Genomic DNA, 26,428 nt, shown 5'->3' on the forward strand with positions numbered 1-26,428 from the left:
GAGAGTACAATGGTGGTTGCTAGGGGCTAGGCATTGGTGCAGGGCAAGGAGGAGGAAATGAAGAGATGGTCAAAGGGTACAAACTCACAGCTATAAATGAAAATTCTGGGGCTCTAATGGTGACTATAATTAACAATACTGTATTATATACTTGAAACTTGTTAAGAGAGTAGATTTTAAAAGTTAACACCACTAAAAAAAAAAAAGGTAACTATACAATGGGATGAAGGTGTTAACTAACTTTATGGTGGTAGTCATTTTACAATATTTACATGTATCAAATCATCACATTGTACACTTAAACTTACATATATTAGAGTCAATAATATCTCAAAAAAGCTGGAGAGAAAAAAAGTGACTCAAATGTGCTGAATAGGCTGTAAATGTGATACCCAGTCTCCCTCACATTTAGTGGACTCTGCCTTATATGCAGATCTTGGATAGGAATACCAAAGGAAGGGGATGATAAATACCACATGCTCTTAGGTAATGTCATTTAACATTCAGGAAGATCCTTGATCTTGTATACCTTCAGTTGTACTTAGCAAGAAATGTATTATTGGGCAAAGTCAAGAGCAATGGTTTATATAATACAGTATGGGTCAAACTGGTAACAGAAGAGTTCTAATTTGCTTCATGTAAAATTATGTATGCAATTAACCAAGTACAGAAAAAAATGTCTTGTTTGGCCAACTGATTCCATATCCTTCTCACCTCCCAAGAAAAACTGCTTAAATATTCAAAATTGTCTCAAGACTGAATGCATCTTGCAGAGAGTTTGAGTCTAACATTTGGCAAATTTTATGAGACACTAATTTGGAGAGAAGTCTCTAATTTAGTCCTCAGATCCCAATACTGCTTGCAGTTCCAGTCTTCTGATACCCAACGCCAAACTGTCAAAGTAGAATTCTAAACATTTGGGAAATGTTCCTGATAGAAGACAATCTTCTCACTTGAAAGCAGAACTGAATCTATATTTATAACATGAAATGTGTCACTTTTATAATAGGTTGTAAAAATAAACAAACAACCCTCAGTTCATATTTTTAAATATTTGAAAAGCCTCTCTCCCTCAAATAAAATATTATCCAATGTTAAACAAAAAATCGGATATTCATTAGTGATAAAGCAAGCTGCAAAATGAATTCAATGTTGGCAGTGGAAGGCTTTATTTAAATCTGATAATGTACTGCGACTGTCTCAAACAGAAATAGCACATACAGCAAAATAAAAGATTCTTTTTCCTGCCCTGAGGATACTTTCGTAATAAAATACTTTTCTTGGCTGTCTTTTCGCTTCCATTTATCACTCTAACCAACATAATCGGGGGGGGAGGGGAAATTATGTAACTTTAAAACGTCAGGCAAATAGATGTAAAGTCAATTATGCCTATTAGATTATCCTCGTTTTATCAACTGCAAATCATGCTTCTAGTTCTAGTAAGCATTATCACTTCTTTGCCTTATTTGCCGTAGTTCTATGGCGCAGCTAGGAATCTGATGTTCATTGTAGTTAAGCACTTACTTCAGACGCAGCTCCAAGAAAGGTCACGTTTCTCCTTGTCTCCTCTGTGCTCCAAGATCTTTATTTCGGTCGCTTAAGGACTGCAGTCTTAACCATTTCCAGTAATAACAGATGTCTTCACTCTCGGCCCCAGTTCCAAAATCTGGGTCCCCGACTCGTTTCGCCACTCTCTCAGACCGTGCCGCCTCCCGCCATGTATCCACTTGCAACAACAGCGAAGTCCAGCTTCCCGCGCAGGAAGGGTCTGCGCACGCGCAGTTGGCCTGCGCGCCACGCTCGCTGCGTGTTTCTCCACAGGTCAGAACGGCCTCGTGACTGTGGTAACCTGCGCAAGGATTTTGGCAAGGTGAGATTTCAGGTGTGTGAACCGCTAGTTTTCAACAATGAACTCTAGGGTGGAAAGGAACTGATACATTACTCTCTTTTTACTATTTACAAGGACGATTAAGAAAAGGTAGGACTTTCAGACTTTTCTAGAAACGGCATCTCCTCGTCCTCCACGGCACCTGGCTGTGGGTGGAGAAGGATGTTGATCGTCCCCTCACTCCTTCATAGGACTTTAATTTTAGTCTGTTGATAGTTCTCTGTCACGTGTATTCATGAACTTTGCCCCTGCCCCCAGAGTTAAGAAAATATGCAGAAATTGCACTGCTCCTGTACTCTTTGAAGAAAAGGATTCTTTTTCTTATTATGAAATATTTCATATGTGATGGTCTATGGGAGCGGTATAATAAATCATAGTGAAGCAACCACCTGTCTGTACACCACACATTTTTATGATAAATATTGCATTATCTGATAATCAAATGCAGAACAAACTTACCTACACACAATTTTATAAAATGAATGTAATGAAATAACTAATATAAAGAGAAAAAGAAAGAAAAGTATAGTAAAATAAAACGTATTTCAATCTGTAGATGTTTGGGCACAGGTACGCTAGAGATCTCATGGAGCAGTTACATTTCTTCTCATATGCTTACAATGAATTTGTTTGGATATAGAATATTTAAGAGCCATTCCATATGGGAACGGAGTCAAGGATGGACACCTGAATTAAATAGATAAACCAAGCCTAAAGTTTGGGTAAGTAATTACAAACTTACTAGGATAGGAAAAGCCAAAAAAAAAAAAAAAAAAAAAGCCAAAACCAACCAAACAAAATTACCCCAAAACCATGTAGGGATAGCAGTTCAAGTCAAATTACAGACTGCTCAAGAGAAGAAAATGAGGTCAACCCTAGTCTCTGAAGTGATCTTCAGAACTGTATTTGGAACTGTAGTGTCAAAATTATTCACTCTAGCCCAGGACGCTGCCATCAGTGCATTATATCCCGAAACCTTTTTCAGTTAAAGATGTAGCTGGAAATGCTAGAATATAATGAGTGGGTAACATGTGCAGAGTAAAACATTAAACAGTTTCAAGATGATGTCTTGATTCCATTTAAGCTTCCCTCTGGATAAGGTCTGTTACATTACTGAGCCTTTAGAGTAATTTCTTATAAAAATGTCTTAGTATTATCAGGAATTAAAATATTCCCAATTTATATTTGTAAGGGGTTTAATTCAGCAAGACATTCAGAAGTCCAATAATGCCAATACAGTGTACTCCTAACCATGAACTTCTGAAATGCCCCAGAAGAGGGTGTTACTACCCATGTTAAGAAGTCTGAATTCCCCACTCTTCCCTTCCCCATCACAGATCCCTGCATCTCTGCTAAATATTACCCTGGATTTTGTGTTTCCAGTTCCCTTGGTTTTCATTCAGTTTCAGTATGCATGCATGTATTCCTAAGAATATAATTAGTTTGGGATATTTATGAAATGTGTATACATATAATATGCAGTATGATAATATACTGTATATTATTTTCTCACATCTTGCTTTATGTAACACACTATGTTGATGAGAATCATCCATGTTGATGCATGTTGCTCTGGTTAATTCATGTTGAATGGCAATGTTCTGTGGAATGACTGCAACATGTGTATTTATTCTCTGGTCAATGAGTATTTGGGCTGTTTCCAAGTCTTTTTTTTTTTCCCTAATGTTATGAAAATAGCATTCTTTTACATGTCTTCTCATTTTTGTACATGAGAATGTCTCTGGGGTTTTAACTGGGGATAATATGCATGGAATTTAGAGTAAGCTCACGTCTAACTCTAGTAGGTAATGCCAAATGATTTTTTTCAAAGTAATTATACTAATTTACAGTCTCACCAGATGTTTATATGTGTTCCTATTGCTATACATCTTCACCAGCACTTGGTATTAAAAGAGTTTTGTTTTTGATAATATATAGATATGAAGTAGTATCTTGTAATTTAAGTATTCATTTCCCCAAGTACTAATGGTATTGTCTTTTAAAATGAATATGAGCTATTTGAGTTTTGCCCATTTGTGAAAGGCTTGTTTATGTCTTTTTTTTGTTTTAATTGTAGTATAGTCAGTTTACAATGTGTCAATTTCTGGTGTACAGCATGTTTCAGTCATACATATGCATACATATATTCGTTTTGACATTCTTTTTCACTACAGTTTACTACAAAATATTAAATATAGTTCCCTGTGCTATACAGAAGAAACTTGTTGTTTATCTATTCTATATATAGTTAGTATTTGGAAATCTCGAACTCCTAATTTATCCCTTTGAACCCTGTTTCCTCCCTGGTAACCACAGTCTGTTTTATGTCTATGAGTCTGCTTCTGTTTTATAAATAAGTTCACTTGTGTCTTTTTTTTTTTTTTTTAGATTCCACATATAAGTGATATCATATGGTATTTTTCTGTCTCTTTCTGGCTTACTTCACTTAGAATGACAATCTCCAGTTTCATCCATTTTGCAAATGGCATTATTTTGTTCTTTTCTATGGCTGAGTAGTATTCCATTGCATAAATATACTACAACTTCTTTATCCAGTCATCTGTCAATGGACATTTAGGTTGTTTCCATGTCTTGGCTATTGTAAATAGTGCTACTATGAACATTAGGGTGCATGTATCTTTTTGAATGAAGGTTCCTTCTGGATATATGCCCAGGAGTGGGATTGCTGGATTATATAGCAAGTCTATTTTCAGTCTTTTGAGGAATCTCCATACTGTTTTCCACAGCAGCTGCACCAAACTACATTCCCACCAGCAGTGTAGGAGGGTTCCCTTTTATCCACAGCCTCTCCAGCATTTACTGTTACGGACTTTCGAATCCTAGCCATTTTGACTAGTGTGAGGTGATACCTCATTGTAGTTTTGATTTGTATTTCTCTTATAATTAGCGATATTGAACATTTTTTCATATGATTCTTTTTCTTGTCTTTTGTTCTTTTTCTACTGGATTTCTTACTGCTTTTGAGTTCTTTGTATGTTCTGAATATGCATCCTTTGTTGTTTATGTGTTGCAAAAAGCTTCTCCCAGCGTTTGGCTTGTCTTTACATTTACTTGATGATGTCTTTTGATGGACAGAAATTTCAATTTTATCTAATGAAATTGATCAGACTTTAAAAAAATGATCACACTGTTTGTGTCTTGTTTAGGAAATCATTCCCTTCTGCAAGGTGATAAATTCTTCTTTCAATTTTTATGATAGTTTAAAATTTTTTGGCTTTCCTATTTAAACTGTTAATCCATCAAGAATTGGTTTTTTGTGCAGGTATAATCAGTTGTCCCCTCATCATTTACTGAATATCATTCTTTTGCCTCTGATATGAAATTCATCACTGTCATATTAAGATGTTACCTATGAGTGGACCTGTGTTTCTGCTTTCTATTCAACTGCATTAGTCTAACTTTGTAACAGTGACACACATTTTAAATACTAGACCTTTGTAATATGTCTTGTATTGCTACGTCCCTCAAATATTCTACTTGAGAAGTATGTTAGCAAATTTTGGACCATTGTTCTTTGCGTGTTAGAATCCAGTTATCAAATTCCAGGCTAGTATTTTTATTTATAGAAGTTTCTATTTGGCTCTTTTTCAGATACATCCAGTCATATTTGATGGTCTCTTTTTCCTAATTCAAGCTTAGAATTATTTCTTCTATATCTTTAAAAATTACACATACTTCTTTTTTCTTTTTTTGTTGATGTCAATATCTAATGTCTCTGTGGATCTGATTCTTTGTTTCCACACACTTATCCTGTTCATTGCCCCTTTTTTCCTTACTGTGATTTGCATTGTTGCAAGATGGGCCACAGCCTGGTCCCAGGATAAAGTTGGGGAAACAAGACATACTGATTCTCTGCAGCTTCTCAGCTTGTAGGCTAGGATTTCAATGTGTGTTTTCTAGGTTTTGTTCTGGATATTTGGTAATTGTTTGTTCAAATTTCTATGTGCCAATATAGTTTCAAAACTATACACCACTATATGTTCTGTTTTTCTTTCTCTTCTGTACTGTGTGATAGTGCAGAGTAATGGTTAAAACTATGGGCTCTATTATCATACTGTCTGAATTTAAATCTGCACTTCACCACTTACTAAGCTATCCATGACAAAATGTACCTTTATGAACCTAGGTTTCTCATATTATGTTAGGATAAACTTGGCTCACTGGTATATTGGGCTCTTGGTAGTAATGAATGAATGAATGCACATAAAGTATCGTGACTGCATGTAAAGAATGCATAGTGCCTCGTCCATAGTGACAGCTCAATAAATAGTCATTATCATTAGTTCTTTTGTTCCTCCTCTAAGCATCAGCACAGAATCTCTCATATACTTGATATCAGTAAGGATGTGGATTGATTGACAGGTGCCGAATGTCTGACTGTTCGACAACTAGGACCTGTAAGTCCAGTTCGGAAAGTAAAACTGAAGTGCTAATGGGAGGGAAAGGGAAGTTCAGTAGACACAGTACAGACACAAGAGGGCTACCCGTGGGCAGCACAGACACGCACTTGAGTGTGATGGCTGTCTCAGGGAGGTCCTGCCTGTGTGATGATGCTCTGCTCCTGCATCCCCAGTTCCCAGGAGGTCTGAGGTGTCAGGGCAGTGTGGAATGCAGAAGGGAGAAAGAGAAGCATTCGGTCCTCTGGAAAAGTACACATGTTGTTACAGTAATTTCTCCTGGGTTTGACTCTTATAGTCAGTCTCAGAAGCACAGATGAATCATCTCAGTCATCTTTTCCTCCCTTCATGTCCACAGAGATAAATTTACTCAAAACATTTCCAGTGATAGATCCCAAAAGAAGTTTTTTGAAAATGGGAGCCACAAAGATAAACAAACCCTAGACTTAAGTTACATTGTTTAGAAGAATGAGAGATTTAAATGAGTGTGAGTGATTTAAATGCAATGAAGAAATGACCATTTTCCCCCTTAGCTTCAATTTAAACATTTTAGATGAAGTTAAACTTGAAAATGTAATTTTAAGAAATCCTTTTTGTTGTGTCTCAGAGTATGTTTCCCTTGATACTTCCTTTCTTTTGATTCTCCAGGAGCTACTTGCCTTGTCGCTACTCATTTCCTCCGCTCTTTTGAAACTACAGGTTCTCCCTAAAGCTAAAAGGGATTTTTCAGCTCCCATTTTCTTTCTGCACTCAGCTCAACTGGTAATTTTCCTGAGGTTTATCATATATGACTGCTGTTAAAATATTCATTAACACATTGAATCAGATGTCTCAGTGTAGAATTATCCTAAGTCTGCTAATTAGTCCAGGTGAGACATTTAGCACATTAAATTACTTTTACTTAGTTTTACTACTATTAATGACTCAGCTTATTATAACTGAACAGTTTTTAAATCCTTTAAAACAAAAATCTCTGAAGTTCTTGAAGAATCTACTTTAATTTCCAATGTTTAAGCTTACTGTTCTGGTTGGTACTTAACTTAATACATGTTGCATGCATTGCAAAGAGACTTGCAAAATAACACTTTTCTAGAGATGTTTTGTTTGTGAAAACAGCATTAGGGAACGGTGATTTTAGAGTAATATAAGGCCAAATAGTGCGTGCCAGGGTTAATGCCTGGATTTCTGCCCCGTTAATTTGGCTGGTTTGATTGTGTTGCTGTATCTCTATCCTCCCAGGTAGCAAGAAAAGTCTTTCTTGCTCTTCTCCCAAGACGAAGACTGGATTTCAGATTTATACCTGAATCTGGGCTTAGAGCCAAGAAGGCTAGAACCTAGCAATGAAGAGATGACATCCTGGAACTCACTTCTCCTTTAAAAACTATTCTTAGATGTGCAGGAAGAAAGACGTGACTTTTAAAGGAGTGATAGCTTTTGACTGAATTCTTAAAACTACATTGATTTGCAATCTCAGGAGAATTTACCATTCATTTAAATGCATAAGTTTTTTTAAAGATGACTAAATGTATTGTTCTTATTCAAATAAATATTTGCAGTATGCGTTAACCTTGAGAGTGAGAAGAGAGTTCCCTGAGAAAACAAGCTGGCAATAGGACACAGAAATTTATGAGTGATCTCATGATGTGTATTGATCACAATGTTTCAGTGACCTTTCCGAGGTGTTGCCTTGCAGTTTTCTTTCCATACCTAGATAGAAATTTTACTAAGCTTGGTCATGTTTTTTCCATTGTCAACTCACGACCCTCACTCATCTCTCCTGCAGTCTACCTCAGGGCTTACCTGTACAAACAGGATGCCAGTGTAATGATTTTCCCCAGGTACCCTCGTGTGGTAAAACAGTATATTTAAACACTGACTACAATCTGCAGTAAGAAATACAGTTTATTTCACAATAGTGTATACACATATACGTGCATTCACCTACTGAAACCGAGTAAGAATGTCGAGAAACAGTGGACACTTTTACTATTTAATAATTTCTAGATATTTCTATAGCATTTCATTAAAAATGCTAGTTGGGACACACTACATTAATTTAATGATCTGTAGTTTGAAAAATGCTATTCTAAGAGATGTCTACATAAGAAAAATATATATGTAGGTAGTATTTTTCCCTTTTCTTAATTAAAACTTACACTGTTACCAATCTGAGCGTTGTATAATCAGTTTTGCCACACAAGGGTGATAAATCTCATCCCCAAACAAAGAAAGCTCCCATTTTCATTTCTGTTATGCTCTATCAAGTAAGAAAATCATCCTACTGACCCAGTACTTTCTCTCCAGAACTCAGGTTTGAACTATCTTCCTGTAGGTTGTGGGTGAAGTATCTCATGGGTCTTTTTATAGTTGGAAAAAATACACTTACCCAACATCTATAGTTTACTTATTGCTCTGTAGGCCTTGTGTGAAAAGTTTCTGACTTTCAGCTACAAGGCTCACATGGAGAAAGAGAAGCCTGCAGGAGAAAAGTCATAAAGAAAAAACCCTTACATTTATATAGTGTGTATCACATTTATATAGTGTATATCAGCTTTCTTGGCTGTAATGAAAAAGAAAAAAATAAATCCATCTCCTGTGTGTTTCAGAGAGCTAAACTACTGATGATTTGATGATGCTGCAGGAGCTATTACCAGCCAGTTAGACTCAGGTATTGACTGTTTCATTCAAGTTTTGCTATTAGATGAGATGAAACTGACCCCGAGGATAGGAAGTGCTTCTCACAGTTGGGTGACTGGATTGGTGAAAAGAGCAAGAGGCTATCATATAACTTCTCATCTCATGGCTCATTCAAGTGTGCTTAGAATTTAAGGCAGGAGTTCTCTCTCACTTTTCTCCTTTTTGTTTTCTTAAATTTCTCAGCAAAAAAAAGAAAAAGTAGGTTTTAATACCTAAGAGACAAAAAGCTTAAAACCAAAGTTATATTAGGTAAGTTCATATAACATCAGGGCTTCTGTACTATTTTGGATAAAAATCAAAGCGAAAGATTTAGAAATTTACCTTTGATCAGAAGTGAGAAGGGAAAGAAGTGATGCCACATGGAGTCTTTAATATTCAAGACCCTGATAACAACCAACATCAACTCTTCCATAGTTATACCTAGGATCAATTTGTCTGAAGACATTCAATTTTGAGAGTGTGGAAATAGAGAAAATAAGAAAAATATTTAAACTTTATTGAAATAGCTTATAAATGATGAGCAGTATTTGATTAGGAACCAGAATACCCAGGAATTTTGCAGGATATTTACACAAATGGGTTTTCTTTTTTTGGACCTTCTTGCAAAAGTACCATTTTAAGGTGTACATAATTTATATCAACTTTGTCATTCTATTCAGCTTGGGACTATGGAATAACTATGTCATGCAGTTATTTGAAATACAGACAATTTTCTGTTCACTACAATAGAAGTTTTCAAAGTTTCAGAATTGACTCGAAATCTATATACTTTCAAGAAAGTAGGAGCATTCAATGTTTCAATTTGATAAAGCTTGTCATAAAATGCAATGTTCTTTCCTGTGAATGAGAAAACAATGTAAACATGAAAAAAGTACACCAATCCCTTCTGAGGCATTGCACGTATATCTTACTGATTCAAATAAATAGCAGAAAACCAGTCGCTTCACCTGGGAGCTTTCATCACAGACTCTCCATGCTGAGTCTCCTAGCACTCTGCTCTGTGATGGGGCTCAGCCTTGACATCAGTCTCCCAAGGGCTACCTGAAACATGGCCCAGAGACTGTGGAGAGGGTGGGGTGACTGCTCTAAATGCCATTGGTGGAAAGTGCATAGAGTAAAAGGAATTCTGCTGCCAACCCCAAAGCCCTTGGTTCCCAAGACTACAGGTACAACCATAAGCAGAACATAAATGAGTCCGAGGTTTGAGCTTGTGTCGATGGGAGAAAACCATCCCCATCAGTAGGTCAGAGGCTTGAACTTGTCCTGTGTCTGATGTGAATATCACCAAAAATCACCATATCAGTTCCATTCTGGCAGTCCATTCTCCCATATTCCTACTAAAAAAAAAAAAAAATACTACGCCAACCAGCAAGAGCAATCTGCTCACCTGGCCATCCTCCTGGAACTGTGACTAATGTCAGAGTCTGTAGCAGTTCTAGACATATGAGTTCCAAAACTCTTTGGGACATTTGGTGGACCCCATGCAAGGAGCAGAGGATCGGAAAGTGTCCTGAAGGGAAGAAGCAGGGCCCAGCATCCACATCCTCTCAGGTGGCACTGCCATCCTGTCCCAGGCATCCAAGGGGACTTACACAATTTTGAGGAGAATACTTCTGTTGACCAGGACTAGTGTAGAACTTGGTCCAGACCTGTGATTCCTTGATGATGGCACTGCTTTCTCTGATCAATTCCAAATGTTAAAGGAAGACTTGGAAAATTTGAGAACATGCCAAGTTTGGGATCTGTAGATGCTCAGAGTGGTACTTCCTGTTTGCCCAGGTCTAAAAATAGTACTTCCTCCAATACCCCTTCCTCCTTTCAAAATTAATTGTGTCTGTTACCATGTTCACCACTGCCCTGTAAGTATCAGGTGGTGAAGTATCCTTTTTTCCCCTGAAGGTCCACTGTCCATCTGTTTTCTAGGTCATTTTCTCTCATTTCCTTGGAAACCTCATTCTATCAATTTTCTCCTGTCTGCTCTACTATCAACTTCCCCCTTTCTCCTTATATGTTGTCTTTCCTTCTCAGTCTCTTGTTGATTTATCTCCTTTTCTATTTCTCTTTCTCTTTGTTTCAAATACTCTTCATGAAAAAAAGAAGTCTATATTCATTTTTCCCTCATATTTCTATTTTTTTCCTCAAGTTGTTGAATTTTAGGCTTCCTCTATCCTGGCTGGCATGGCAAGTTATTAGTGACCAACATACCATCTAACTCAATTATTTTATTTCTTTAGGCACTATACTTGTGGTCTTCTCTGTTGCAATTCAGACTGTTGGAAGCATTCACCTTGAAACTCAGTTTTTCTCTAAGCCTGGTCCTACTGCTCTGAGTGGTTTTTTTTTTTTTTTTTTTTGGTTTCTTCATGGGCTACTCTTTCAGTAATCCTTTGAGCCTCTGCATTTGCTGCGTTTGCTACTTGTATTCGTTTTCTACTCGTACCTAATAAATGACCACAAATGTAGTTTAAAGCAACTCCCATTTATTAGCTCACAGTTTTGTAGGTCTCAAGTCCAGGCCTGGGTTAGCTGTATCTTACAGATTCTCATAGGCTGAAATCAAAGAGTTGACAGGGCTGTGTTCCTTTGGGGAGGCTCTGGGGGAAGAATCTGTATCCAAGCTCATTCAGGTTGGAGCAGAATTCAGTTCCTGTGGTTGTAGGCTGGAGGCCCCCGTTTCCTTGCTGGCTCTCAGCTGGGGCCACTCTCAGCTCCCAGAGGTCACCTGCGTTTCTTGTCGTGTGGCTTCTTCTATCACAAAGCCGGAGAATCCCCTATTCATTAAGCCCTCCTTAAACTTTAGATATTTTTCACCAAGAGTATGAATAAGAGTAAGGTTATGCTTTACTTGGATAATCTCCCTATTTTAGAATCAATTGACTTGGGATCTTAATTGCATCTGTAATATCCCTTTGCTGTGTATAACAATCACTAGAATGACATCTCATCATATTCATAGGTCTGGCTGCACTCAGCGGGAGAGGATTATATGAGGGAGTCTTAGGTCTTAGAATTCCGCCTACCACATGGCTCTTCCAAATCCACGTGTTCTTCTTGAGATGGTTTCAGTTACCACCTATAAACAGGTGAATCTCAAATCCGTATCTTCGGCCCCCCAAACACCAGCAGACCTTCAGATGCTGGCTGTTTCTACTTGCAAATCTCATAGCCATTTCAAATATACCATGCTCTAAAATGGATGAAATAAATTGCATAGTTCCATAAATGGAGTGCTGAACATCAGTGAAAGTGCAAACAATACAGGTAAATATGAGAAACACAGTGCTTGGTGAAAGGAAACATACAAAAGAATACATACTGCATGATTTCTCTCATAGTAAGTTAAAAAGCAGGCAGAGGTAATCAGTGGTGTTTGAGAAGCAGGAGAGGTGGGGCTTAGGAGGGGGCACAAGACAGGTTTTGGATGGTGGGGCGGCACTGGTAACGTTATGTTCTTTAATCCGGAGGTGGTTGTATTATTCACATTGCAATAATTCACTGAACTGTTCCCATACGATTTATGCAGTTTTCTGGAGCTATTCCATTCTTCAAAAAAAAATTGAAAAAGAATAATTGGTTATGTCATGGCTTATTCCTCCCCTTTACCACCTTGGTCACCAAGACCTCTCACAGTGTGGCTCCTACTTTTCAACACTTCTCTCCTTGTCCTCTATGTTCCAGCCACCTTGGGCAACTTCTCTTCCTTGAACCTGTTGCAGAATTTTTTCACTTCCCTGCCTTTGCTCACTGTTCCCCCTTTCCTTCAAACACCCTCCAAACTGCCTCCAACCATTTTTTAAGTCTCATTCCAAATGCTGCTTCTTATTCAGAATTTTCTTGATCCTTCCATTTCAGCATAATCTTTTCTTTCTCTGAAATTCCATGCTATTTTCTACTTCTTTTTTGACCATTTTTTACTTTTAATAGTAGTAATTTTAGTTCTTGTTCTGTCCTATCTCCCATCTGGATCCCAATGAAGGGGGAAATATGGAAAACTAATGTATGTAATAAAAAAAAAAGTATGGGGTTGGGATTTAGACTAATTTTTAATGGAAATTTATTGTAGAATATTTCAAACATAGAATGAAGTATTGAGAATAGTATGATAAATTCCTATGAACTCATCACCCAGCTTCACCAATGATCATAATTCTGGCTCAATTCAGTTTTTTTTATTGACAAATAATATTTTATTGTAAGGTTATACCAAAGTTTATCCATCCATCAGCAGTCGTGGGATGCCAGCAGCAGTTGTGGGATGAACATTGGGTTGTTTCCTCTTCTTGGCTATTATGAATAATACTGCTATGAACATTCATGTCAATTAGATTTTTCACATTGTTTTAAAAGTTAGTCATTGTAATTGTTTGTATTAAAAGCAATAATTTAACTGTATACATCAAAAATCTACCATATTTTAAAAAATTCAGTTTTGGTATTTCATTTTTTTTTTCAGTTCAATTTTGAATCCCTTATTAACTGAATGATGATGGGGAAACTGAGATGGAAAATAAGCTACTGACTATAGGATAGATATAAAAGGCATAGAAACAAGTATAATTTGGACCTGGGTATGGTTATATGTTCAGTATCATCCCCTTATTTGCAGTCATGGATTTCCATTTGACATGTATTAACTTTAATATTATTGTATTAACAGTTTGGTTTTAAAGTTTCTCATCTTCATTATATGTGAGCATCCAAATGGTTTAACTAAGTTTCATAATAGGATGAACCAATGATTTTGGTCTCTATTTCAGAATACTGTAATCTTCATCCTCCCTCTCCTTGCCTCTTTCTCTTGTCACACCTTCACTCCTTCTTTCCTTCTGACATGTTTTCAGCTCTGAAAAACAGAACACCTAGGGGTTTCTGGGATGTTAAAGGTAATGAGACTTCAGAACAATAAAGTGGCTTTCCCACTTGAATTCCTTTATTTGTGTGTGTGTGGGTTGGGGGGGAGCTTTATATAATAAACAGCAAGTGCAAAATATATTCTAAAACTGAAAGAAAGACATGGGTTATGCACTAAAAAAACCCTAATTTTTAAATGTCTATAAAAAAGATGATTTTTCTTCAGTAGCACCTGGAAGACTACTTCTAGTGAAGACAGACAAATTAAAATCCACATTATTTTAAAACTGAGGAATTTGTATATGTGCTGCCGAAGTGAGCACTAAAACTGAGGAATTTGGAATGGACAGAGAACACTGAGTCTTTGTGTGGTTCTTTAAATGAGTTATTCATGTGTTTTAGGAAGAAGGCATTATGGGAAATACAAGTAAAGCTTGATAAATTAAAGATGTACGGTCTTAGTTTTCCTATCTAGAAAATAAAAAGGATATTTTTTTCTCCTTAAAGTATAAAAAACATGAAAAATAAACACAAATCTAATAGACATCAGTCATCCTTAATTATATCTATTACTGAATAAGTGCATAAAGACACATTCTTCTCACTTTTCTTACAGTAAGAGCTTTTCCATTAAATGATAACCACACCTCCACACAAACATGAGCTATGTGAAGACTATATGTCAGCAGCAGTTGTGGGTAATAAATAGGTTTAATTTTAAGCGATTAGTTTTTGTAGAATACTTGAATATTAGATTGACTATTTGGGGATTTTGAGGGTAGAGGGTGAAGGGAGCAGCAAAGTGATGAATAAATAGTTCTTTCCATGGATCTGTACAATGCCCAGCAGAATGATGGTCTTTGAAAGTGTTAAATTACAATCCATTCAAATTGGTTGGGATGCTGGGTGAGCACAGAAATACAGATGGGTAACAATGTTTCCTGTTAGCATTCTTGAGATGCTTCATTGGTTCATTAAGTTCACATAGAAAAGCTTGTCTTTTGAAAGGTTTTTCAGCACAACATAATTCTTTTTCCTTCAAATTATTTTCATTTTCTGCCAAGCCTTGCTAAGGAAGTTGGCATTTTGTGCCAACCAGTCAGTGACTCACTCACACATTTTGTTTTGTCCACACTGGTTCAGTGACTCTTGCCATCCTTACTAACACAGTAATTATTCTGGCTTGCACTTACATTGAACAATTGATTAATGCCTGCCCCCTTCCATCTGCAGTAAAGCAAAAGCATTTGCACAATCATTTTAACAATCACATTAAAGATCATAGAGATAGACTACTTATTAAGCAATATTTGTACCACAGCAGCAAAGGATTTTAATGTTATATTGTTGCCAGGCAAAGGAGAGATAGGGAGGCAACTGGAGGTGAGAACTAGATGTTTAGTGAAGACTTTTTAAAGAGCATCTTTGAAAACACTAGATAATAATCATAGCACGTGTAAAATGTTGCAGCTTACAGGGTGTTATGTCCTGTTCCAATTATATTTACTGGGTTGAAGGTTAATTAAATTAAAAAGTAATTCTTTGCAATCTTTAGTGAAAAATTAAACTATTGTTTTAAATGACATCAAAGCAAGGGAAAAAGCCCTATACTTTAATTTCACATTACAAGGCATATACATGCTTTACCTATAGATTTATATTCAATGTATAGTTTCTTCTCAATCATTTTTTTTTATAAAGATAGGTTTACTCCATTGTTTTCTCCAGACTCCTTAACCGTGCAATTGTAATTTAAATGAACTTTGAACTTCTATAATCAGGAACCCATGATTGTATTTAATTCTTGGCCTCCCTTGTCTAATAAAGCAAGGATGCTATCTTTGCCTTCATTCTCAGTCTAAATTTTCACTTCTTCTCTTCCTCATCATTAGCAAGCTCTTAAAACACATTGTGTTAGTAGTAGCTTACTAGATAAACCATCCATTATGACCGCTTTAATCCATGTCTGCTTTACTTTATGGCTTTACTGAATGCTACCGGTAGAGTCAATCTACAGCATGTTCATTTTATTGTAATAATACCCATTATTTAGTACATGTGTACCACATTTCCTCTCAGGTATTTGTAGCACTTTAACCAAACATTGTCATTAGGAGGTCCTTAAATAAATAATAATGGCAATACTTTGCATAAGATTATAGAAAACATTTTTTTTTCAGGGCTTATTTATTTCCACAGAATAGCAAAATGCAGTCATTTCCAAAATGAGAAAATTCAACCATCCTCCACATCTTTTCTGAAATATTTGATATTTTTAGCAACTTAATTTCTCTCCAGGTAAAATAAGTTAACATAATATTATTCTTAACTAGTACTTGTTATTCATGTGTGCAGTCAGGTAACATATTATTGATAAGACTATAATTGACAGCACGGATTCACTTTATATTTTCACCACTCCTTGCCTTTTCTAAACAGAGGGAAAGAAAACTTTCAGCTGAAAGAAGTTCCTTGAGTTCACAACTCAAGATTAAATTTCCCATTCACATTAAGCTGAACAACTATGGTGCGAAAGGTAGAATGAGAAGGTTCAATAACATAGGAAACAGCCCCAGGTTATCCATCATACAAGAGTATGAGAATAAAAATTAGGCCATTGAAAAAGTAATAAAATTAACTTGGAAGGATTCCAGCCTGTCTGTAAAAAGCAAACAATGATAAGGGACAGACAAAAATGGATGGAAAATTGCCCAGTGAAAAACGAATATGCAATTGGGACTTGATTTGTATTTTTAAACAGATTAGTATTAGGCTAGGTCGGCATTCTCCAGTTAGCCTTTATCGCATGTCATCGCTTCTTCATTCTGCATAATCAGTTTATATAGTTTTCAATATATTGGTTTATGTTCTAATCCAAATAAAAAGTGCTGTTCATTACTGCAACCATCCCAAGAGTTTATTATCCAATTAACCAGCTATCCACGTATTTCAGATATGCTTGGGAAGTCCTGCTTCTGGCTTTATAGGAGTCTTCTGTTGAAGTGAAAGGTGAACCACAAGTTCAGCCCCAGATAGGGACCTGTTCTGAATGTTTTATACCATATTCTTGCAGTAGTATTTCATCATTCATGAGGCAAGAACTAAACCTGCAGCTATTAGTGGAATGTTTTTGCCGGTGCATCTGCTTTGCAAGGCTAGCAACTGAGAAGAGGAAGTGAGTGGAAACTACCACTTTCAGAAGACAGTGAAAGTTAATGGAAATTGTCTGTGAGTGGGCAAGGGCACTCTAAACTGCTAAAACTGTATTTGCAAATATTGCATATTAGATTTCCCTCTTGAAGATACCCAGTATGCCTGAGAACATTAAAGGTGCTGACAGTAAACTTTGTTTAGCCTAGAACGTCCCAAATTTATTTGGCCACATACGCTTGCTTTCACCATGGACTTACTAGTATATCTAGGACCTTTTGTTTGTTCCACACACACTTTAGGAAAGAGTATATTCTCACTTCTGGGAAACAGTAACAGAGGATAGCTAGAATGGAAGTAGACGAAGGTAGCTGGCTGGCTGGTAGGCTACAGTCACGTACAGTGGCGTGGAGCACAGCTCCTGAGGCTGTGATTCAGTGATTGAATAGGGAGCTCTGTTCCAGGCAGATTGGGAACTAGCTAGCTGTTCAAGATACATTATTTGACTTTTGCTTATGCCCTGGGTGGAGACATGCAATACCTGTAGAGGAAAGGTGTGGGGACAAAGACATGGGAGTCTGCTGCAGAAATTTGTCTCTAATCAGAATTTGAGGGCGCCTTTATTTCTCATATAATTGTCCCAACTTTGACCCTTCTTTATTAAAAAAAAAAAAGTACTAGAATGTGTCATCCAAACCATCTCCAAGATAAATAAGCATCTTGGAGAATTCATTCACACTGTTGTGGGCTCTCCCACTGGGAGAAAAAACATTTGGGAAGAACAAGAGCTTCAGGATCAGGCTGAGTCCAGTTCAAATTCTGGATCACAACTTAATTAAATGCATGATCTTGGGCAAGGTATTTCATTTCTTTAATTCGTTTCCTCAAGTGTGGGTCATACTGTATACCTCACTGCACTGTCTTTTGCTAATATGTTCTTGATGCTCCCAGCCAAAGCAATAGAATGTTTCGTACAGGCATTATGTTGAATGTTTTGCATGTGTTATACTGTTTATTTCCTGTAATAACCCTATGATAAGTGGTACTATTATTATCTCCGTTTTACAGGGAGGAAACTGATACACAGAAAAATGTCACAAGGTTACCTAGATAGTAAGTGGTAGAGTTTGGATTTTAGTCTGATTCTGACTCTTAAGACTATGTTATTCCACCTAGATACGCAGTTGCAGGAGGGAAATGATAAAACGTAAATTACCTCTGTGTTCCCAGGTGTCTAATATTAACATATTAACAATTAAACTAGGATTCTGATAGCTCTAAATCTCCAGCTACTTACTCTGGAACTGCAGTGTCTACCGAAGACCTCTCTTTGTAAAAGTATTCTTAGCCTCTTCCAGATAATCACTGTGATAATCAAATCTTTTTGTAGTACCTCTCTCAAAGGCAAAGACAATAGATTGTTCCTGAGTTACACAGTGGCACCTGCAGCATATTTGATCCTGAGTTTAATGATGCACACCATTTAGCTTACTGATACATCCTGTTCTTTCCCCTGGCACAAATTAGCTGTATCTAAGTAACTTTCCGTAATCTTCTATCATTCTGAACTTGACTAACAATATCCACTCCTCTCTGATACCTAGGGTTTATTGCTGAATTCAGCATATCATAGAAACCTTTCCTTTTGATGGTTTCTCTCTTAATGTCACTAAAATCTTATTTCTTTTACCCTTTTCCCTCTGAGTTTCACAGACATATCTGTACATTTCTGAACCCCAATTGCAGATAAAACATAGTACAAAAATATCCCTACCTGGGGAAAGCTCCTCAAGTCCACTGTAAGTCAAAATTGTGAAATCAATATCTGTAGGGAGATATGTCAGGTAATATGCCAGAGGTAACTAAATCTCAGTTTTTACCAATCCAGGACTCTGATTCACAAACAAATTAATAATTTCACAGAGCTGGAAATGGCTCATATTGGCTGTCGGCAGCCTTAAGTGAGTGGGCCATGGGGCCCAGGCCAAAGTTCACAATAGCTGGCACCTGGTAAGAGGTAAATGTACGCACGCACCAGCAGCGTGAGTCAGCATTATGAACACTATGTATGCGCCACTAGCTTTATAAGAGGACAAGTGCATACACCTGAGCACCGCCCGCCATGTGCACCACCTGCTTGTACTGCAATAAAGTGCTGTTTTGCTCCACGTTGGCTCCTCGTACCTTCTTCCCATTGGGCAGCTCCCCTCCTCGAATCCCTCTTCAGCCTTGCTCAGCTGACATTGGCTCAGAAGATTGTTAAATTTTTCAAAAATTTACAAGCCAGTAGTAGCTCATGGTGAAAAAGAATATGAAAATGAATATATGTGTATTCATGTATGACTAAAAAATTGCACCGTGTACCAGAAATTGACACAACACTGTAAACTGACTATAACTCAATAAAAAAATTAAGAGAACTATAAAAAAAAATTGCAAGCCATTTGGTAGCTTGAAATCGTCCACCATGGGAGTATATACACTATGGAAATCAACAAGTGCTACAAATCAGTGCTTCCTCCATCTTCCCTCATTCCAGCTCCAGAGAGTTCCTTGTTCACCATTTCCCAGGGCACCACTACTTCTCCATCTTCTTTTGTTGAATACTAAGAAAAGTTGGGGGCAGGGTCTTAGCGAAAAGGAATGTTGAAAGTGGGACAGATAAAGTCAACCTTTTATAAATCCAGCTGAGATATTTCTGAGGAGCTACAGTTTCCTTCTGGCAAGTCTAGCTTGTTTTTTGATACTTGTCATTACAGGATAAGAATTTAGGTGAATGTTTTCTGATTCAATTAACGTGGCAGTTGGCAAAAAAAAGAAAGTCTGAAATTAAGGATATTTTATTTTTGTTGCCATGATTTCAGTGAGCTAAACCTTTAAAAGCTTGTTTCTCAAGTAAAAATTAACATGTGATGGAGAAATTAAGAACCCAAGATGTTTTACTTTAGTTTGAATCAGTTTGAGGTTTAGAACAGTGGCTCTCAGCCCTGCTGCATATTAGAATCACCTGGGTGCTTTGAAAACCCTTTGATGCCAGAGGCCCTTCCCAGATCAATTAACTCAGATTCTGGAGGTTCTTCAGGTGATTTCAGTTTCACCGGGGATTGAAAGCTGCTGCGGAGAGTTTGGGATCTTCCCTTGTGATTGAAGGCAGTTATTTATTTAAGGCAGGACGTGCAGTGGTTTTCTGAAGAGTTGGCGTTTCTTTGGAGTCTGGGGGTGAGCACAGAACTGTAAGTGTTTTGAATTTATCTTTTGTTGTTCTTGTATGTTTTTGTAACAGTGTACTATTTACCGCCAGCACATCTTGAAGTTGTAGTACAAGCATTTACGTAAAAAACACTGGGGAGAAATTTTGGAAAATCAGTTGCAAAACAAATTTACTTTTCTTCTTGATTGTAGAAATAAATCCCAAGTGAGGAGCGGTCAGAATTTCTCTGAAAGCATGTTCTGGGTATTTCTCCATCTATCTCCATGATAGTCTTTCACTTGGAGAGGTTGTGTAGAATCTGAAGTAGTTGCCTGCCAATTTGCGTTTTCCTTGTTGCAAAGTTTTTATTTGTAACTTTTCTTCTCTTGTTGTGTTGCAAAAAAACACACAATTCTTATCTAGTAGTGTATTAAAGGAGGCCCTGACTAATCCTTTTGTGGCCCTAAGTGGTGGTGGAGGGAAAACATGGTGTTCCCACATCAAATGTGCTTAAAAAACAAACAAAAACAAACAAACAAACAAACACTAAGCTTTAAAAGAAGTATGAGAAAATCTAAAGAAGTTCCAAGTTTTTCCAAAGTATGTTGACTCCCTTTTAAAAACAAATATAAAACTCTCTCAAAAATATTTTGGGTGACTTAATCCTGTTCACAGGCTGCCCCTTAGGCTGACTAGTCCAGCACTAGATTGAAAATGATTTCTCTGTTTTTGCTGACTTCTTTCCCCAAAATTTACCATCCATGAATTTCCAAATCTTGATGACACAGTGACTGAGACTACAGTCTGAAGATGATAAATTGTCACATAAAAATGATAGATTTGAAAGAAAAAGTGAAAAGTCAGAATAATATAAATCTGGCCCAGATGACAAATGCTGAAATAAGAGGCAGATTTGCCAGGTAATTATATTTATTTGAAAAGCCATAGTTTTAAACTCATTTCTTTATGAAAGCATTCATTTCTTTGCTAGGCTTTCTCTAGAACTGACCATTGTTTTTACTTTACCCCCGTGTATGGGAGAAAAACCACTTCGTTGGCAAAAAAGAAAGTTCTCACTATAACACCTAATTATAAAAGCACACAGATTAAACTGCAGTTATATGAAAGTTCAGTTATGTTAATTTCATACATATTAAAGGGGTTAAAGTCAATTTAGCTTTTTCACTTCTAACATTAAGTGGGTATCTATGAAGAAATTAGAGAGTCATATTTAAATCCAGTCACACTGAAAAAAGGGTCAAGAGAGTAGTTTTCAGAAAGGTCATAAAAGTCGAATGTCATTTTCAAACTTCTTCAGGAAGAATATGAAAAATGTAAGTGGAGTGTGTTGAAAATGACATAGCAGATAGCTTTAACACTGCAGATTTCTCTTGGTTTCTATTCTTGAATTCCTCTTACACTGAATAGTCATATGACTTTTATAGAGTTAAACAGTGAGGCTGACAATCATGTGACAATCATGGGTCTAAGGATTCTTTCTTCTAGAAGGACAAATCCTACACAGTCTGAGTGATGACAAGAGAACTTCACGGTATAGTTAGAAATTTATGGTTTTATTGGTTACAGGATGACAGCATGGGGGGAACACGTTTGGATGTTTGAACTGTCTAAAGATGGGCCCCAGAAATTTTTAAGTTTTAATTAAAATACAACCAATACATAAAGGGTAAACAAATCACATATGTATATAGCTTGATAATATTTTGTGAAGTGGACACACCTGTGTAGCCACCACCCCAATTAAGATATGGAACACCACTAGCACCCCAGAAGTATCACACATCACCCCTAAAGGAGGTAATTGCTATCATGACTTCTGTCACCAGAGATCTGATTTGTCTGTTTGGGACCTTCATATGAATGAAATCATACTGGATGACATTGTTTTACTTTTGCTCAACGTTTTCTGTAGATGCAACCAGGTTGAAGCATGAAATTTTTTTTCAGTACTACGTGATCTTTCATTGGAAGAATATACCAAAAACTTATTTATCCCTTCTATTGATAGACTTTGGGGTTGTTGCCAGATTGTTGCTATAATGTCTAATATTGCTATAAATACCCTGTGCATGTCTTTTGGTGCACACATATACATGTATCTACTGGGTATATGTCCTGAATTGGAATCCTGAGTTGTAAGATAGTATTTTCAAAAGCTTAACATACCTGACAGTTGTTTTCCAAAGGGGTTATACTAATTGATACTCACTTCAACAATGTGTATGAATGTAAGTAATTAAGTCAGAGGGAAATTTGTGCATGGACAATCAGAATCAGCCCTTTATGTTTTACCAGAATAAATATGGAGTAATGGAGATAGTGTTAGGGCTGAAAACATGGATTTGGGAGATAGTATTAGGTCTGGAAACATGGATTTGGGACAGGCTGCTCTTATGGATGGCAGTCAGGAAAGGAAAACATGGAACTTGAAGAAATGTCTATATTTAGGGAGAAATGAGAGAGCAGCAAGAAAGACAGAAATACCAGGCTTAGAGGAAAGAAAGTTCAGTGTTTAAACTGGGGAGTAAATTAAACTGGTAAAAGGAGGAGCCAACTCTATCATGGCATATAGCAAAATGTTTGAAGTTGCTGTACTTTGAAGAGTATACTGGTATGCTTCCAAGAATACCGATAAGTTGCTGTTGGATTTGGAAATCAGAGTTGACATTAAGAGAAACATTTTTTTAAAATGAAAGGGGGTGGAAGCCTATTTGCAGTGGAATAAAGAGTGAGGAGGAGGAAAGGAATTGATGAATCTAGGTAACTTCCAAACTGTCAGTGCCAGAAAGACGGAGAGGCTACAGGGATGGGGAGAGGGCACTGGGTAGCTGAACCTGATGAAATGGAAGGTGTACAAAGAAGAGTAATAGGAGACAGACCAGCTTGAAAAACTACAATGAGCAGCTTCTGAAGAGATGTGAATGGCTCATCAATGTGTCTGGTTTTTATCCTCTGGGCCAGAGTGGTCTCTGATGGGGTGGAAGAAAAGAGAAAACATTACCCTCTGGAGGGTTTAATAATGTTCCTTTCTCTGCTGTCAGGTATTTTGATGAAATATTCCTGGAAGAAATATCTTACTTGAAATTCAGACAATGTGGACTGATTAGTAAGGAGGCAAAAAAAAGTGATTCACATCTTCCTAGGTCCTTCCTTTTTTAGAAGCCTCATTTCCTAGTGTTCTTCACATTCTGTTTAAGCCAGGGATTCTCAACAGTAGTAGTACAGTTGGCCCTCTGCATCCTTGGGTTAAACATCTGAGGATTCAACCAACTGCATATTGAAAATATTTGGGAGAGGGATTCCAGACATTTCCAAAAAGCAAAACTAGAATTTACCACACCCTAGCAATAATTTACATAGCATTTACATTGTTTACAACTATGTATATAGCATTTCCATTGTATTAGGTATTAAGTGTAATCTAGAGATGACTTAAAGTATGCGGGAGAATGTGTGTAGGTCACATGCAAACAGTAGGCCATTTTATATAAGGGATTTGACCATCCCTGTGTCTTGGTATCCATGAGGGTCCTGGAATCAAACCTTTGTGAATACCAGGAGACAGCTGTATTGACACTCTGGGCCAGAAAGTTTCTCACTGTGGAGGGACTGTCCTGTGCATTGCAGGATGTTTGGCAGCATCCCTTGGTCACTACCAGTAGCCCTTTTCTCCCCTCAGTCATAACAACCAAAGTTACTCCAGACTTTGCTAAATGTTCCCTGGGGCAAAATTGCCCCCCTCTTCCCCACATTGACACCCGCTGTTTTAGATTCTACTCACTAGTGAGATGATTGTATGTTCTTAAAGTGGCATTAGGCAGAACAGGTGATCAGCCACTGACCATTGATAATCCAGTGTGTAGTAAGTACCAAAGGGAGTATTTGAAACAAAGCTGATGTTTTTGCTCATTAAATCAATTGCTTACTAAGGGAGAACTTGTAAGACAGTCTTTCTGAGCAAAACAGAGCTGAACTTATGTAGGGTTACCGAAACCATGTAGTCCCAGAGGCAGATTTCAGAAGCAGGAGATGTTGAAGGATCAGTTGCCCCTTAGTGATGGAAGTATCACTATTATCAAGGATTGCTGATTGACTTTTTTCTGAGGTGTGTTTGCTGAAGTGTATTGCACTGATAGATTGGAACTGGTTTGTAGCAGGTTCTGGTGGTTACTTATTGCTGTAGCCAGATAACAATCTGTGGTTTTAAAATAGGGCAGGAATTTTTTATTTGCAGCAGTATTACATCCTAAAGTTTACGAAGACACTTCAAAGGATGGAACAAATACTTCATCTTACAGTCTCAAGGCTTCTGAAGACTATGTATGCAGCCTGATTGCATGGTATCCTCCAAAGTTGTTTGTGCTTTATTTTAAATGATTGTAACAGTTTTACATTAATGAAATTATTAAACTATTGTATTACCCAGTATATAAAAAATAATATAGAATTCCTATTAAGGTAAATAATGTCTGACCACTTATCTGTTTGCAAAACCCATTCTTAATTCTAATTCAAGTCAGGGTTATTTGAGGCAAGGCATTTGAATTAAAAGAATTTTCTTCTTCACTTTTCTTTTTGATGTTGACTATTTTATCTTATGACATGCCTAGTGTATTAAAATAATCGAATGGAAAGAATGTTTCATGTTTCCCACTCCTAGATTTATCTTTGGGCAACATTGCATTTTAACGATAAGGAATATTTTCATTTTTTTAGGGAGAGAGCTGCTAATTGTGCAGATAGCAGATAGTGGTCTGTCAAACTCTTGAGTAATCAGAGGCAATTAGACATACTTCTTTACACAGGTCTTTTTTGGTGGTGAAAGTAATCAAGAGTTCTGCCCTTAGACTAACGTTTCTCAACATGTGATCCTTGGGCCAGCTGCATTAGCATTACCTGGGAACCTATTAGAAACGTGAATTCTTGGTCTGCCCACTCCACGCCTCCTTTCCCCCATCTGAGGCAGAAATGCCACATGCAAATTTTGCTAAATGCTAAAGTCTGAGGCATGCTAAACTCTGAGGAGAGCTGCCCAGGACTGTGGGGAAACTGATGGTATCTGTCATTTCTTTCACCTCTTCTTTTCTAACTTAACCAATTGTACGGACGTTGTAAAATTAAATGAAGTAATTAGAAGGCTCTTCTCTTCCCTATAAACTTATCCTGTCTGGGCTATGATACACTGATGCACACAGATAATTTTCAATTATTAGAAGGGTGATTTATTTGGCTAGTGAATTACCCGTATGTTTGTGGTTTCCAATGGGACAGCAGCCAGCTCTTGGCTAGCAGTTATGCTGGTGGAATATTGCTAGGAACAAAATCAAGATCTGTCCCTTTACTGTTACCTTCCCTCTGCTTGCTGCTATCAACCATAGATGTAGTCAGAGTTCCAAAGAAACAGGATCAATGGGATATATAAGAGGAGAATTAGGGAGGAATTGGATTATACCATTGTGGAGGCCAAGAAATCCCATGATCAGCTCTCTGCAAGCTGGAGAACCAGGAAAGCTGTGGTGTAATTCAGTCTGGGTCCCCAGGCCTGAGAATTGAGAGGCCAGAGGTGTAAATCTCACTTGAGTCAGAATCTCCTTAAAAACTAGGAGCGCTGATGGCTGAGGGAAGGAGAGTATGGGTGTCTCTGCTGGGCAGAGAGTGAGAATTCGCCCTCCCTCAGCCTTCTCTATCTATTCAGACCCTGAACAGATGCCCACTCTTATCAGTGAGGGTGATTGTTTTTATTTAGTTTGCTGATTCACATGCTAATATCTTCCTGAGACACCCTCACAGACACACTCAGATGTTATCAGCTATCTAAGCATTCCTTCACCCAGGCAAGTTGACACACATAATTATCACGCAAGTCCCGTATAATTTGGCCCTCTTGGCTTTATTTCCCATTATTCCCTAGCCCAGCTCATCTAGTCTTACGAGTTGGGGTGTGTATGTTTTGGAGTGGGGATGGTTAAGGTTATTTCATAACAACATCATACTCATTTCCAACTGTATATTTTCATTCCTGTCCTTCTATATTTACCGAAGTCCTTTATTGCCCTCCCCCATCACTCATCTAATTTCACCCATCATTGGTGGGAGCTCAGCATATCCACCCCAAAGAGGAAACTAAGTCTAAGGGGGGTAACTCAAGCAAAGCCCTAAGCATGAAGACTGACCACTTGGATAAATGAACACGGCCAGGCAGCAGCCTGGTGG

General features: G+C 37.4%; 1 long non-coding RNA gene across 1 annotated transcript in view; it reads right to left on the reverse strand.

Annotated features, from left to right (window-relative positions):
- LOC141578116 (uncharacterized) overlaps positions 1-1,751 on the reverse strand; it is an 84,435-nt gene extending 82,684 nt beyond the window's left edge. The window contains exon 1 of the long non-coding RNA XR_012508052.1: positions 1,525-1,751. This is a non-coding gene — a long non-coding RNA (uncharacterized LOC141578116). The remainder of the gene's footprint in view (positions 1-1,524) is intronic.
- Positions 1,752-26,428: the final 24,677 nt, after the last annotated feature.

This window comes from Camelus bactrianus, chromosome 1, assembly GCF_048773025.1.
Source record: "Camelus bactrianus isolate YW-2024 breed Bactrian camel chromosome 1, ASM4877302v1, whole genome shotgun sequence".
Lineage (NCBI taxonomy): Eukaryota > Metazoa > Chordata > Mammalia > Artiodactyla > Camelidae > Camelus > Camelus bactrianus.